We start from the raw sequence: 17,858 nt of genomic DNA, 5'->3' as shown, positions 1-17,858 counted from the left end.
ACGCTGGCTAGTACTGAGTGAGGGGCATGAGCTTGTTTATGCCAGTCACGAGTGAACGGCCGGGTAAAATCACTGGATTGGCTGCAGAACCTATAGCGTGGCATATACGTGTATGTGTGAATACCTCGGTGTCTAGTGAACCTCGACATTCCAGGCGAGATTTCTTAGCAATAGCAATTTTTTTACGGTCGGAAATGTTACACTTTATGTGATACCAGATAAAGGCGATTCATTAAGAAAAGGAGACTTTGCGTGGATTGAAGTGTCCAATCGGAAGGTTTTTCTGGACTACTCATCCAAAAAATCGTGTGGATCAGTAATAATTTATCCATTAAAAAACCGGCCAAGTGCGAGTCTGACTCGCGCACTGGGTTCCGTACTCGGGTATTTTTTCCAACATTTTGCAATTTAATTAGCAATCGATAAAGTTTAAGCAGCTTCACCATTAATTTTCGCTTGTAAGCGTTTTCAAGCGGAAGCACATTCACTTTCCTTGCGAAATTAGTGATGTGCTACCTTGACTACTGATTTAAACATTGAATCGATAGGTTGTGTCATGTTTATTATTTAGGTACTTTGCCAAAATACGAATACTGCAAGTTTTAAGGGTGTTTTAGATTCTATGCTCAAAAAATTTGTTGATCGTTTAGGTTAGACAGTTTTTAAATCTGTTGTCACCTTTTCTTTCATATTGTAAAAGAGTGACAGCAACAGATTTATTTATACATTGTCTAATATAAAAGTTTTCTCCGTTTTCTAGTTAGAGGTACCGTATACCGTAAATAATTTATTTCAACTAATACATAATACATAATATATAGGATAGTCAAGTCAGTCTTTCATGGTAGCAGGTAGACTATTTATAGAGTGAATTAGATTAATCTCTAAAGAGTGATCTAGTTATCTGTGAATACTTTTCTACTACAGGTTCGACAAGTAGATTATTTAGAAAAGAAGCCAAAAACGAAGTGACAATTTAAATTTAAAAAAAAAAGAGCTTTTAGGACGATTTCGGGGTATGAGGCGAGGGAACGCGTACTATATATATGTACTTGTATTCGAGGAAAGGATTTACTGTTAGGAAATCGATAAATCGATAAAATACCGGAAACGAAAGAAGCACATCACTATCGTCGTTCTGATCGATGATAACGTGCGCCCGCGCAGATAACATCTCTAAATGTGCGTGTCTTGTCGATGTTCCGACGTAATTAACTATTTTGACAGCTCTTTACTGACTTGAGTGGTTTATCATGCTAAAGTAGATACTTTTATTAAGTGGTTTGTTTAAATTTGACATTTTGAAAAATACTTCTGTATGTCTTCAGGCGGAAACAAATTACTATCGGACGCTTCTGACTGACGTAGCTGACTGCCGCGAATTATAGATATCTGGATAACAGAATGTATATTGAACTTTGCAAATTATCGGACGTAAGTAGCGGATGTAAGCTGAGTTTGTTGCGGGCTCTTCTCAGACTTGGGCGCGTTTGGAACCCTCGTAGCTTTAGTTTTAAGTTACGTATTTAATTATCATCACTATATCGTACAAATTTAACAATTTCGACCATCAAAAAGAGTACAATTGTACCTACTTTGAATAAATGATTTCGACTTTAGACTAACCTAAGGCCGTCTGAGCGCTCGGACGTCCAATATATTATTATAATCTTTGCGTCCGATAGAATTCTGGCAAGCCGCGTCTCAAACGACTGTGCTCACCTATCTGTCGTGGATGTCAGCCGCAGCTCACGGACTCGTCCGATAGTGTGTTTCCGCCCTAATATATCATTAATAACATGCTTGTATGATAGCTAATAGGTTTTAAATATTCAAATTTATTATATCTATAAGAGAAAATATACTTTACTATTAATATTCATGAATATACGCTATCTGGCTGCTATTCTACTTACTATTACTTTATCTAGCTTCAATATTTTTTTTTATTAGTTTAATAGGCACCTAAATAAGTAACTGACTTATTCATAATACCTACCTGTCTTAATTTTGAACGCACAAAAACTTGATTATGTATCTGAGCGAGTTGTAATCGATATTTTTAACGAGAATAAAAAAAAAACACATAAATAATAATATAATCAATCCAATAACATAGCAATGATTCATTTTTGTAACAGATAATAATGGTGGTAACTTGTTAGTAATAATGTATTAGTAATTAATTTATTGTAATTAGAACCTTGTATCCATGTAGAGAGGTGTTGTTATACAAATATAATCGTCATTTGTCGTCTAATTGAGTCTTTTGGCATGATTCATAAAAATAGTTTCAAGTTCGCAGTTTAGTAGGTCAATGCATATACTATAAAGTCGAAATCCGTTTTGATGACATGCAAGTATCGATACAAACATACTTATCTACAACTTACTCCTACCTACTTTAGTATCATCTTAATTAAGTGTCCACCTACTGAATGTACAGTCGGCCTCAGAATTCGAGTAGCGATTCCGCGAAACTATTGCATCAAAAAGCGATCGCACTTCTTCTATGAACACTTGAACACTCTTCTATGAGCTTCTTCTATAAACACGTCACACACACCTAACGCATGTGCATGACCATACCATGCGAATATGATCATTAAGGTGCTAAACGATTTTCGGCCTTTGACTGTACTTATTTTCTTCGTTTTCTTGTGTGTGTCGGTGCAAACTATTCTTATATAAAACTGTGCCTTGAGTTTATCTTTGCGAATAAAACTAGTTTTATTAGGGACATTAAACAGGGCTCTGTTTTATCTTTGGGTAGGGAATCCTAAAAATTGAGAGCAATGAGTAATCGGGAGCTGGTGTGCACAGCTGCGCTTATCTGCTATAAATACACTGACTGGCCTTTGTTTCATAATTTGTGCGATTAACTTCCATGAAATCAACATTGTCAATTGTGCTTACAATGTTTACATACCCAGAATCTTAATCTATCTTCTTTGAAGAGAAACTGAAGCCTAGACTCTGAACATGGAGTCTAGGCTTAGTCTAGTAGACTAGAGTCTAGTCTAGTAGACTAGAGTCTAGTCTAGTAGACTAGAGTCTAGTCTAGTAGATTAGAGTCTTGGTCTAGAAATTATGTTTTTACATGCGGAGAAACCACGACGTAATATAAATATTATGAGCTTGCATTCATATCCAGTGTCACCAAAGCGAGCCCAGTAAATTTGCTTTACTTAAAAAAGATTTTTATACTTATTTCACAATTTTTAGTGGCCCCACTGTACTATATAATATGCTATGCTTAGTCAAAACCCTATGGTTTACTAAGCTATTACACTGATCGCGAGCAATTTGCTCTTATCCATTGAGGAGTTCTGTTCTTCATCTCCGAAGATATCAGATCTTCACCAAAATATGGCTCCACCTGCAAAGTATACCCTTTCAAACAAAAAAATAATCCAAACGTATGGATACCCCACACGTATGGGTTTGATGAAAAAAATAATTTGAGTTTCAGTTCTAAGTATTGAGAACCCCCAAAATTTATTGTTTTTTTCTATTTTTGTCTGAGAATACATCTACTTAACAAGTTTCAAAAGTATAGTTCTTATAGTTTCGGAAAAAAGTGGCTGTGACATATGGACGAACTGACAGACAGACAGACAGACATGACGAATCCATATGGGTTCCGTTTTTTGTCATCTGCCTACGGAACGCCAAAAAGATTCCGACGAATTGAGAACCTCCTCCTTTTTTTGAAGTCGGTTAAAAACTGCGGCATTTTGAGCTTGCGCGTCTATCACTCACTTTAGAGGGCATATATATTTTTGTCGCGAAAAGTTCACGCGATATAGCGAGTTAATTAACAGCCGCGATTAGCCCGCGAGTGTAGATTGGGCATAATGTATGAATAATTATTATGATTGCGATTGACATGGAATCATGTTAGTTCTCGCAAGGAAGTGTTGATGACATCTATTGTTACAACTTGCATTGTTCCTGCTTAGAGCGAAAGTCATTACGAATAGAATCGACTGACGTCCCTTTAGGCCACATTATAATAATAAAAATGCGGCCTAAAAGGCGATCTTCACAGGTTTATATAAAAATCTTTACTCGAAAGGGTCCAGTTTAAGAAATAAAATATAAACCTGACAGGTTTATATTTTTATATAAACCTGTGAGGATGACACTGCCGTTGGCGCAATTAAAGTACCATAAGTAAAAACTTCAACGTGGACGAAGTCGAGGGCATCAGCTAGTTATACAGCTAGTTATATAGGTATTTATAAAACAGCTACTTTCAGCCATGTAATTAATTGTACAGCGCAAAGAAATAAACCGATTGACGTAATAGCATGTGAAATGTATTGTAATTTGTATCGCTCGCTAAAGATATTCTGTTATTGTTTCAGATACCAACCGCATCGCTGCCGCATATGGTATGCGTGCTTTGTATTTATTTTATAACAATAGGAAAGGAAGAACACAGCATTTTTCATTATTTGAATTGAGTTACCAATCTATAGTAGTATTATAAAGAGGTAAAGTTTCTAAGTTTGTTTCTAGGAAGTAATCTCTGGAACCTGAACCGATATTAAAAATTCTTTCACTAGTAGAAAGGAAGATCTTGAAAATTCATTAGAAAGATAGAAAGTTACATTATTCCTGAGTAACATAGGCTATATTTTATTTTTTTTCAAAAAAATTAGGGATCCTTACAAAAATTGTAAAAGCTACCCGTGGGAAGCCAGGGCGCGTCGCTAGCAAAATATAAATTGAGGAGCTGGCGAAAAACACAGTTTAATTGCGCGGAATTGAAACAGTAGGAGCTAAAAACTGAAAAGAACTGAAAGTTTTTAAACTTTACTGTAATTGTAACGTTCTGTTTGAAACCACGAACTTTGGACTCGAGTTTAGCATATTTTTGGGCCGTTTTGTTCGGAAATTAGTTCAGATGTGCATGCAGTGAACGAAGTCACAAACTAGTAGGTACAGACAGTTTCAGGCCGTTTTGCGTGAAAATTAGTTCATATTTGTATTCAGTGATCAAAGTTAGCAACTTTGAACTCAATCAGCATAGTTTTAGGTGATTTTGTTTGGAAATTTGTTTTTATGTTTTTGTAATTAATTTTTATTAGCTTGATTTAGGCCTAGATTATGCACGAATTCGTATCAAATGTTTAGCTATAATTATATTAATGAATTTCTCCGATAATATTATGCAATCCGTATTGTGTAACCAACCTGTCTGGAAAGCGGTGCCATCATTTTTTAAAGGCAAGGTGTAAAACCAGAAAGCGCGGTATCGATCAAGAACCATAAATGTCAATAATAATTTGTAAGGTGCAACAATGCATTGTGCTAGTTTCAGTGAAGCTTATTTTTTAAGGGTCCGTGTCTCAAAAGGAAAAAAGGAACCCTTATAGGGTCACTTCGTTGTCTGTCCGTATGCCTGTCTGTCGTGTCTGTCAAGAAAAGGGAACCTTTAAGGTCCTACTTCCCGTTGACCTAGAATCGTGAACTTTGGCAGGTATCAATGTCTTTTTTAACCCCCTACCCAAAAAGGGTGTTATAAGTTTGATGTGTGTATCTGTGTATCTGTCTGTAACATCGTAGCTCCTAAACGAATGAACCGATTTTAATTTAGTTGTTTTTGTTTGAAAGGTGGTTTGATCGAGAGTGTTCTTAGCTATAATCGAAGAAAATCGGTTCAGCCGTTTGAAAGTTATCAGCTCTTTTCTAGTTTTCTTATAGAGGTTTTTATGTCGGGGGTTTTTTAAATTTTGAGTTATATTTTATTATTTTATTTATTACAGGAAAATCTACAGAGAAATATAACAATAAGTATCTTAAAAGCTAATTGCAGAAATATGACCAATTACAGACTTTCTCGAAAAAATTAACAATTGTCAGCACAAGTAGGAAGAAATCTAAAAATAATGAATTTGAGGTTACATCACCAAAAAAATTGAAATATGCTTAGTTAGTTTGTAGTATAGACCACTACTATAGACAATGGCTTAATAATAACAGGATTTGTCGACCATGTACCTATTTTATCTGAGAGCGCCTTTCAGTAGGTAGTAAAGATTTTAGGGAAAAATTTCTTTCCACTAACGCTAACAAAGAAAACAACTTTCAGAACTTTAACAGTGGGAGAGTTTCATAATGAGTAGGTGTTAAATAAACTTACATAACTGACTGACTAAATTATGATTCATCGAACTCTCGTATTTCGCTCTTACTCAGAAAGCATTGTCGAATTTTTCCCGGGTAAAGACAGGTTTAGGCTTAAATTGTTTGCACGAAGACGTTTCTACAAGCAAAATAAACTTGTTTAAATTGTCTACTTACGTGCATATGTATAGGAGTATGTAAATGAAGTCGGAATCACAATTCAAACATGCTAACGCTATGAAATCGCAACGTAAGCCAAATCGGGTAATTTCTATGATCGTAGTCCTCGTCAACTGATAGACGTCCGTTGCTGAACATATCCCTTCCAGGTTAGCCCGCTTCCATCTTAGCATCATCATTCATCACTTACCACCAGGTGGGATTGCAGTCAAGGGCTAACTTGTATCTGAATTAAAAAACATGTCTTAACAGATTTGGATCTTTATAATCTTTACGTCATTCCACATGACACTGACTATAAATAAATTTAAAAAACCGATCAAGTGCGAGTCGACTCGCGCACTGAGGGTTCCGTACTTGGGTATTTTTTCCAACATTTTGCACGATAAATCAAAAACTATTATACATAAAAATAAATGAGAATCTGTTTTAGAAGGTACAGGTAAAGCAGGTTCATATGATACCCCACTTGGTAGAGCTATCTTACTTTGAAAATTGAAACACATTTTAATATTTTTTAAATGATGTAACTACAAATTCACGGTTTTCAGATTTATTCCTGTACTTGTGCTATGGGACCTACCTACCTGCCTTTCATGATTCTAGGGCAACGGGAAGTACCCTATAGGTTTTCTTGACAGACACGATAGACGGACGGACGGATAGACAGACAACGAAGTGATCCTATAAGGTTTCCGTTTTTCCTTTTGAGGTAGGTACGTTACCCTAAAAATCAATATTGCGCTACTTTCAAATGTGTTTTTTTAACTTTTTAGTTCGTTTTTTGGATGGGAAGTCGTGTATTTAAATTTTTTAAATTACGATTTGTTCAAAGTAGTTCATGACCCAAACAAGTTTTGTGCTAACGTCTTCTTTAGAATTCTCTATGAATGCAAAGTACTATGCTTATTGCTTATGTATGAGTACCTACAACGACTAGTAAATAACCGACATGGGTAAAACCGAAATTGCTTTTGTTGTTTGTATTTTACACAGTAATAAACGCTTTTCCTTTCTTTCATTAGAAAATGCAATGAGTAGGCATAATGTGCTATTAGAAAACATCAAAGGAAATGTTACTTAGATGAAAAAGTTTGAAGAAATCTTTTATTCAAAGTTAATCAAACAACTTATAGACATAACACTATTACCGTTAGCCAACCATTAAATTAATATTGAATACTTACTCAATAATAATCAATCAAAATAATAATAATGAATCTCAATAATAATAGAGCCTCAATAGCTCAACCGGTAAAGGAGTGGACTGAAAACCGAAAGGTCGACGGTTCAAACCCCTCCCATTGCACTATTGTCGTATCTACTCCTAGCACAAGTCTGACGCTTAGTTGGAGAGGAAAGGGGAATATTAGTCATTTAACATGGCTAATATTCTTTAAAAAAAAAAAAAAAACAAAAAAAAATACAAATAGTACATATTAGATGTTTTCATTTCAGTTTTGCATTTGTAAAACATGGAAAAAAGATTTTACAGTGACGCAAATAAGAAATCTTTTAAGTACAGACAAATGTAAAGAAAGCTAGATAGGTACCTTAAACAAGTAACGTTAAGTTATTATATTAGTATCGAACAAGTATTTGTTATAGAAGGCAACGACTTTTTATCTGCATGCACTCCACCATCGATATGTTACCAAGTAAGATCGTTTTCAAGCGCAAAAAGTCGCACACTATCACTCGCGATCACGGCCAAACACCTTCCAATAAGTACACAAAAACCTAACAGGCATAATCATAACCAGTAAAGGTAACTTGAACGTTTAAGGTTAGTCAGGAAGAAGGGAAAGTGGGGTGAACGCACTTGAACAGTTGAGGCAACCTGTTGTACCACTTCCACTTAGCATCCAGTACTCTCGTTTTCATGAATAAGTTATCCCGTCTATGTAAAATTTGCTATTAATGCTACAAATAGTTTTAACTAGCTTAGGCCTGCGACTTCATCCGCATGGACTCCACTTTCAAAGCCCTCTTTCATCCCTTTAGGAATTGAATTTTCAATACTTTACTACAAGTAAGTTGAAATGTGATGGATCCTGGTACCTATATCTAAAACCACATTATAAATACAGCTTGACTCTCCATTCTGTTTAATCGAAGTTCCTCGATGAGTCACCGATTGAATAGTAACATTTTCCTCCTCGTCTCCTAAGAAGAAATGCGAGTGCAAAAAGTTTGGAATATTGCATTAATCACATACAAGAGATCGTGCTATGACGTCAGACTTTTGGAAGGTTTTTGCAATTTCTCTTATGTAAGTAATTTTAATCATGGTCTGGAATCATCGGGGAATGATATGGATAGATCGAATTCAAATCATGATTACAAAAATGCACGATGACTATAATTATAGTTGGAGAGTGGTGTGAGACTATAATTTCTATATTGTCCAAAATGGAAACATTTAGGAGTGGATCGTGCAATTAGGATTTAACAACCACACATTCTAGAATCAATTTAGGTACTATATTACATGGTGTGGACTAAAGCCTTAAAAATCGCACGCTACAAATTCAATTAAATCTCATTATCTCATTAGCCTATAATACAAGTAGGCGATATTTTGCAAGTGGCGGCGTTTCCACAGTAAACCTATCAAGTGTTGCTCAATACAACGAAACGAAACACGATATAGTTCAATGTACACTCAATCTAATTACATCGTATTTACTATTGACTAGACTTGCACAGATGATTATTTGAAGCCATCAAATAAATTATAGTAAACTAGCTGATGACCGTGACTTTCTCTGCTTGGATTTAGTTTTTTATAAATTCCCGTGGGAACTCTTTGATTTTCCGGGATAAAAGTAGGCAATTTTTCGGGAAAAAGGCATTCCGAACCAGTGGGTGCCAGTGGTAGATGTTTTTGACGATTCAAAAGTACTTATAAAAGTCTAATTCAATATTAATTAATAAGTCTAATTCAAAGTCTAATTGAATAAAAATATTTTGAATTTTGAATTTTATGTCACTCACCAGGTTTTGCACTATACTCATGCAAGAAGTCACGCCGATCCCTTGCTTCTTTGCAAAGTTATTGAAGGACAAACCAACAAATCAACAAAACATAAACTAACAAAACAATGAACCAAACAACCAAAAAACAAACACACTTTCACATTTTAACTATGGGTAAGTAGTTGGCGATCGCCCTGTATTGAAAACTATCTAAACTAGCTAAAAAAGTCAGACATCATCCAAGATAACCAACATAAATAAAAGACATAACCAAGATAAGATAAAGATCTAGATAATAATCAAATTAACAATACACAATCAATAATATTTAATTTAGTAAAAGATAACAATGTAATAATAACTTAACTCAGTAATAACATTAATTAAGTGATCAATGATCAAGTTACGGTAAATGATAAAAGAAAATTTAAAAATAATTTGTGAACGAATACTATAAAATAAAGAAAACTTGAAGAAATTATAGGTAAAGTGATAAGTAAGTGATTCGGAGTTAGATCCATATTCAAATTCAAATTCAAATTCAAATATACTTTTTTTACACTTTTGACCGACATTCTATCTTTTCGGTCGGCTTTAAAAAACATCACTTGTCCCAATATATTTATAGTACCTATATCTAAGCAGTTACATCTCGGATATTCTACTTATTTGATTATTTTATCATCGATGAAGCTAGTTTTACCTCCTTGTGTGAATGATTGGCATTCTTCACAGGTTAGGCCTGAGAAAGAATTCTAGTCAGTGCCGAGGTCGCCCAGTCTCACAGTACCTACTAAGCTATGGTCTCACATATGTTAATGCCTAAATTGCTTTGTTTACAACCTATTAAAAAACCGTTACATCAAACTAAAAATCATGCAACAAACTCATGATGACATTATTGTACATCATTTGAATGGTTCTTCTTTGCAAGGGGTTTTTAAGGGAAAGATCTGTTCTTATTTATTGATTTGTATAAACGAGTTTTCCGATGCTGACAATTTGTGTTGCAATTCTCAGATAAGAAGTCTCTTGTCTATTCTCTCTAGTCCACTATTCCAATTGTAATATGCTTAAACAATCTTTAGAATAGGATTGATTTAGTAAACAAACTCTTGCAAATCATTCTGTTTCTTTTAATGATTTGTCTTTCACAAGTTTTGACTTTCACTAGGATCCATGGATGTTCTACATGCTAGGATCACACAGTGTTGTTAGCATCACGGACTCAATTTACCCTTCCAATCTTTTTTATCTTTTCGTAGTTAACATCGTAATGTAGTCAAATTGAAGTCTACTTAATCACGTTATCTGAGGTCATACATATTTGGCTTATTATAGAAATGATCCCAAGATACCAAAGATACAGCTATCTACGGTTTGTACCGTTCACAACATTAAGAACCTCTATCTACCACATTAAAGTAATTGTATGTTATAGATGTTGCGTGAATCGTCTAAACAGACTTCGTTTATAGCACCATAAAATCGGTTGAGTGCGTAACGTTGTATTGCAACTTTGTTACAGTGAAGTTCCGTACATGCAAAAACCAGTAAGATACGATCCGTACTTAGTAATAAATATTGGAAAACCCGGAATCATTTCATTGTTTAATTAAGTAGTTTAATTGATGCTACAACAGCCTAATCTAATTACTGCATAAAACGTGCCCGTATGAAATGGTGCCAAGAATACTGGCTTCATTTCTGCACTAAAAATGAGCCAGCTCTTATGTCACCAGATGAGACAATTAGGCGCAGTGAACACGGTAAGATTTTCGAAAAGCACCTAAGAGTTTAGTTGAGTTGACGTTAATTTAAAGTATCCTCGGTGAAGAATAAAAAAATCTATATTTTAGACATTCCATATTTAAATTTTTAACGCCCGACCCAAAAAGAGGGGTGTTATAAGTTTGACGTGTGTATCTGTGTATCTGTGTATCTGTCTGTGGCATCGTAGCGCCTAAACGAATGAACCGATTTTAATTTAGTTTTTTTTGTTTGAAAGGTGGCTTGATCGAGAGTGTTCTTAGCTATAATCCAAAAAATTGGTTCAGCCGTTTAAGAGTTATCAGCTCTTTTCTAGTTTTCTTGTTGAAAAGAAGGTTAGATAACCGTTAGGTTCTTAATATTATGTCAATTGACAAATGTCAAGCTGTCAAGATGGACGTTGCCTAAATACATAATTATTTATTTGAAAATGATGTTTTGGAAAACTCAAATACTTTGGATCGTCGGGGGTGTTATAAATTTTTAATTTACACTTGTTTTATATAATCCAAATATAATCGCATATAATTCCAAAAAAACTAATCCTTAGCAAAATTCTGAACTAGAAGAATATTAGCTACAAGAACTGTTTTTGGTCCAAATGTAAAGTATTCATTTATCCAACGGATCCCCGAAAATTGGATAAGTCTAAAGTTATGGTGATTACTGACTACTTTTATATTGTAATCGAGATGCGTTTATCGATTACACAATAATCGATTCCAAGTAGGAAGGAAACCTTAGCAAATGTTTCCGGGGCTTCCTCGTAAACTTAGACGTGTAACTTAAACTTAAAGCTGAATTACACTTGCAAGTGATGATTCGATAAGCACGACTGATTTGTGTACTTTTCTCTCTACTGCTATTGATATATTAAAGTCTATCTATCCATACTTAATTTACTTAAACTTAATATTAATATATATTTTAATATATCCATTCTTTAATATTATAAATGCGAAAGAATATCATCTATATAATCTATTTTTTCCATTCTATCTTGTTCTTGTTTATTCTTGGGTAGAAAGTATCAATAGTTCCATAAGAAGTGGTGGAGCCAAAGTAATAGAAAAATTTAGTCATGTTTGCACAGGATTTTCAAAAAATAATATCGTAAAACTTAAAATGTGATGAATCGATTTGAAGATGGATGACAATTTAAAAAAAAAAAATTTAATGCCTTGACTATAAATCAAACGTATTTCTCTAATTCTTATTTCATGCATGAAGCACTTCACATTTCTAGCCATAAATACGGTAAACACAGTTATACAATGGTATGGTATAAAACCGCGGTTATCGATTCAATCATAATAATCGATTCGTTAGTGTCATCTAGGAATATCGATATCACAGTTATATTGCATTTGTTTGTCACGCACGAATAACCTTTCTCCTCGATTCAGGAAGGTGCAATTGATATACTCATAATTTGTACCCATTTAAGGAAGATCATTCATCTCTGTTGTGATGTCTGCTATAGTTGAACTCTCAGCGTAACTGATTCCATTTCCTGCTTTCATTTCTAAGAACTCCAGGTGTTTCCAGATATTATAAGAAAATGCCATTTATTTAGAGTAAGGAATAAGGATACATTACACGTAATATTATCGTAACCAATACCTGTGCTATAAAACCTACCTATCTGCTTTTCATGATTCTAGGTCAACGGGAAGGGGTACCTATAGGCTTTTCTTGACAGACACGATAGACAGACAAACAGACAGACAGACAACAAAGTACATAATCCAATAAGGGTTCCGTTTTTCCTTTTGAGGTACGGAACCTAAAAATAAAAATTATTAAAGAAAAGAAAGCCGTATTTTAAGCCCTTTTCCATGACCTTTGCCTGCGTGTTTCTTTATCTAATTCTAATCTTAAAAATATTTAGTTACATAACCCTACAAAACACGGTTCTGTATAAATATAATAAAAATATGTAAATTAAGTCGTTCAATAAATTATATCTATTATTTTTTGTTTGTTACGAAGAATTCTCATAAAAATTCAAGAATTTTTATTGGATGCATTCCAGTTTCTCATATAAAGCAAGAAAAAAGAGCTAGTAAAGCAAAATGTGTTTTATAAACTCATCTATAAATACATGTAGGTAATGTGCATTCTTGTTTTCATGACTTTAATGTCATGGTCATTTTCTTGAAGTTTCCTGAAGATTTTTTTACTTTTCTTCCATTAATGTTAGCAAAAAATCATACTTGACTACTTACTGTATTTACTGCCTGGTGCACTTCGACCACTCGTTGTGCCAAATCTTTTTCCACGCACATGCAAACTATGGAACCGGTGTTTCTACCAGATTTCTTCATTTATTCAACACATTCTTGAAAAGCTGGCATCGCATTAGAAGTCCTCTGGTGCTGCAAATGTTCATGGGCGGCGGTAATCGCTTAAAATCTGCTCCGCCTACTCGTTTTCTCACAATTTTTTTTTAAAACAAACACTATGTTTAAAAACCAGTAACTTTACTATTCTAATAATAATAATAGTTAGTACCTGTTCCATTTACCCAATTTATTTTTAAATGATCGGGAATCTGTTATAAAAACAGGAAGGAAACTCTCTCAAAGCAATCGTCGCGTCGGTGTAATCGTCACTGCAAGGTAAACGCTCGAGTACTATTGACATGAATTCCTAGACTAAGTGACTGACTCGTCTCAATTCAAGAATTCTAGGTCTTCTGGTCATTGGCTGTATCGAGCATTTAGTTAATTTGTTATAGTATATTATGTTTATGATTATACTTTTGAAAAGGGCTGATACGAGTATACTAGCTTAGGAGCCAGGACTCCATGAAAGCTATATGTAACCAAGTTTTAATTAATAAATATTCATTTCATATTCTTTTACTAACTACATAGAAGCCTACTTATAGTTTTTTAATCGTCATTATCAACCCATCGTCGGCTCACTACTGAACACGGGTCTAATCTCAGAATAAGAAGAGCTAAGGCCACCCTTCATCGTAACGATTCGATTTTTTTTGTATATATTAGACCACCATTACAGAAAAGCAGTGACATTTTGGCCTCTTAAACGGCGTCTTAGAAATGTAATCCTGTGTACCTCCAACTTTTCGGAGTTGGTGCGTTTTAAGCATGTTTTAATCAATTAAATATAACTTGCTTAAACGGCGTCGAAAGAAAAAATCGTGAGGAAACCTGGAATGCCTGAGAGTTCTCCATAACTGTTCTCGAAAAGCTGTGACTTGTGAAGTCTGGTATTCTCGACTTGGCCAGCCTGCTGGACTATGGTCAGTCCAGGGATAGCTTGCAGATGATGATAATTATGTTATTGGTTCCCATGGAATAAAGTCTATAGTAGTAATTAGTAGGGTAATTAGGAAATTGCATTTACTTTCACCATTTTTGCAACTCTAATGACCTAACTGTACTAAGATAATGAGACATTTTTGCGAAACCGCATTGTTCTCAATAATCCTTTTAACTCCTTAGTTTGTGTGTCTTTTTAAGTCCCACGTAAAATATTACTGAATTCAAAAGGATTATCGCTCTTACTGCCTCAGTGACTAAGGTTAAATTTCTTTACAGTTGGATAATTAGCGTCGATGAAGGCTTTAAAGAATTCAGGTATAATAATATGCCGTACATTTCACGCAGTTTCGACTGGGTCATGTTAGGCGGCGAGCGTGTTTTGACGCCACAGAGTTATATCGACCGTTGTAAAGACAACATGTGGACGGTTACGATCGATTTATTCGCGTTATAATATCCCCCGCTAAGAAGACACTATTAATAACAAAATACATCATCAGAGTACCGGAATGATGACTTTCTTTAGTGACTAGTGATTGTTCTCAATGATTTGTTGCTAAGTGAATGTGTAGTGCGTTGAAATGGATTTTGTTCTACCGGTAAGTTTATTGTTAACAGTTTTTCTTATTATGACATTTATTGTTTTGTTTTATGGGTTAAAGAAATCGTCTCACAAGTGTCGTTGAACTGTTTTATTTGATCTGTGATTACTAATTTATCTCGTTCCCTTTATGAGCTTTGAAAGTCTATTAACTATACAATATACATATTATTTATTATTGCTATAGTACACTGTAAAACTTAATCATTTAAACAGAAATAAATTAAACTACTTATGTTTAGAAATTTTAGTATTATAAGTAGAAATTATAATTTAAATCACTATGCTTTCGTACCAAGAGATTTGAAGTCGGTACATGAATCCAAAATTTGTACTTATGTAAAATCTTGAGCCTGTCTAACTTTAAAAAGAAATATTTTAATGGAAATCTGGTAAACAACAGATAAGATACAGATATTAGTTCTTAGAACGTGTCTACAAAATTTTATCGAGTTTGATTGGTTCACATTGAAAATATGAAAGAACTGATTACAACATAGGGTTATTCAAGGGGCGGACTAACAAATTCCTGAAAGGCCGGCAACGCATCAGTGGTACCTCTGGTGCTGCAAATGTTCATGGGCGGCAGTAGTCACATAACATCAGGTGACTGGTCTGCTCGTTGGCTCGCTATTTTTTATTTAAAAAGAAACTACGTTTGTTTGGGGCGCGATACGAATAAACTTCTCCTAATCTTAGTCATTTTCATTCTTATTTCTATCTATCGTGACTTAACATCGTCCTAAATTACTTGAAGTCCCACGTTGATTGACATTTAGATTGAAGGCACCGTAATCTGTTAGCAAAGGTCATGCCGTGCCACCGCCACTCCTTGGAACATTCCCTTTCTTTAACCAGGGAAAGTTATATCTCTTTCTAATATCCTTTCTGTGTTATATTTTTTATATCCTTTCACCAAATACATAAAATAGAATTGTATGTTAATGTGGTAACTCCACACTTTTTATTTTAAACCCTTCTAATCTTCTTTATTTGAGTTATAACAGTAAGTTCTTAAGTTCTTATACCTACGTTACATACTTTTGTGGTATTTCCCTATCTGTACTTTATGAATAACCCCAAGTAAAATGCAATTATAAAGCATTATCTAATGATCATCATTTACCTATAAATTTGTCATTCATTTATGGCTACACTGGCTCAAACCAGAAGCACAGGTTTACAATAATTTTCACTTAGGTGAGTACAATTATTGATAAAAGCGATCTAGCCCTTGTAGGAAAACTAGACATTATAAGGTTATTCCCCTCTTTCAAGGCACTAGATTGGGTCCAACATATAAATTTTTGTATGTATGATGGAGTGTATATTATTTCATCTTGCACCGTGGCGCCGAATCATGTTTTATATGTGTGTACGTGTGACTGTTTGTATGCCTATAAATATGTGTGTAAAATTGCAATCTCCCGCGCATGAAACTATGCCAGAACTTTTTGTATCAGCCGAGAGCGCTACGTCGATCAGTATTTTTTACTAGATTGAGTATACAGTGGCAAACAGTTCGCGTAGTAATCTTCTACTCAATTAGCCGCTAAGAATTTCATTAACTGTGTGCATGCATTTATACGCGCTTCTTGAACCGTGGCACATTACACATGGAATTGTATTGCTTTCGTAACTAATATACTATCTTTCTTAATCGCGCATTATGTAGTTAATATACAGTTGTCTGTGTTTCTAGAATCTAGATCATTATTCAAAGACATTCTTTATCTAAATTGACCTCCAGTCTAACCTATTTATTAACCCCCGACCCAAAAAGAGGGGTGTTATAAGTTTGACGTGTGTATCTGTGTATCTGTGTATCTGTCTGTGGCATCGTAGCGCCTAAACGAATGAACCGATTTTAATTTACTTTTTTTTGTTTGAAAGGTGGCTCGATCGAGAGTGTTCTTAGCTATAATCCAAAAAAATTGGTTCAGCCGTTTAAGAGTTATCAGCTCTTTTCTAGTTTTCTTGTAGAAAAGAAGGTTAGATAACCGTTAGGTTTTTAAATTATGTCAATTGACAAATTTATGTCAAGCTGTCAAGATGCCTTCACTTGTCGGGGGTGTAATAAATTTTTAATTTACACTTGTCAGATGTTATTGCAGTCAAAATGTTCAGCTTTCTGCTCTATGTTTAGTTGTGTCCATCTTTTTTCTCGAGGAAAATTTTCCTACAGACTTCTGGAAACTCATGGCAAGGTTCCTATATCCGACTAGCCTAGACTATGAAGTGATGTTGCAGCGCGTAGCTAAGGAGAAGCGCGCTTGCCTAAAATATGCCTTTTCACACTTGAATTGAATATCCTTTGACCTATATTTAAAGTGAAGGGGAAAACTGTAGCCGGAAGAGTTTCATATCCTAGTGGTTCAAATTCGAGTTAGAAACGAGGAAGCAAATCGTATAGTTGGAGTTCGTGGAATTTCGACTACACAGGTGCAGACATTGGCGATGCCTTGCGGTACGATAGTAGGAAATCGAATGAGGGACTAGGTCAAAAAGTTATTGAGCACACTCTCTAAAACTCTTTTATTTAGAACACCGATAGACAGGCAACTTTGCGCCAATGTCCTAAACTTTGCACTTTAGAATTGACTGTGCTTTGTCACTAATGAGTCTTCTAACGCGACGATCCACCGAATCGAATCTCAATCGGCTCTGTCGAAGGCATGCATTCCATATCCTTTGGAATGCAGCATGTCTAGCAAGACATTCCTATTGCTTGCCATGTTTCCAAAAATACTTGGTAGGTCGATACGTGTAATTTTACAGTTTGTTATGTCATCGGAAATGCCTTACATATTTGTAGACTTACTCAAAATTAGATTAGATTTCTAGAACAAGCCAAACCGGCAGACAGATTACATATTATTTATTGCCTATGATTAGTGTAT

The 17,858-nt window shown here is 34.6% G+C and overlaps 1 protein-coding gene across 8 annotated transcripts in view; it reads left to right on the top strand.

Annotated features, from left to right (window-relative positions):
* Positions 1-17,858, top strand: part of LOC123881112 (rho guanine nucleotide exchange factor 5) — a 121,703-nt gene that overhangs the window by 19,066 nt on the left and 84,779 nt on the right. For 5 of the 8 annotated variants that reach the window (XM_045929689.1, XM_045929693.1, XM_045929695.1 and 2 more), the window contains exon 2: positions 4,371-4,397. The exons of 2 other annotated variants lie outside the window; for them this stretch is intronic. The gene's annotated coding sequence lies outside the window, so the exon portion shown is untranslated. Of the gene's footprint in view, positions 1-4,370; positions 4,398-14,714; positions 14,957-17,858 lie in introns of those variants that run through there. One more of the 8 variants, XM_045929690.1, reaches the window with a different exon arrangement.

The sequence above is a fragment of the Maniola jurtina genome, chromosome 3, assembly GCF_905333055.1.
Source record: "Maniola jurtina chromosome 3, ilManJurt1.1, whole genome shotgun sequence".
Lineage (NCBI taxonomy): Eukaryota > Metazoa > Arthropoda > Insecta > Lepidoptera > Nymphalidae > Maniola > Maniola jurtina.
This window is presented reverse-complemented; position numbering and strand designations above follow the sequence as displayed.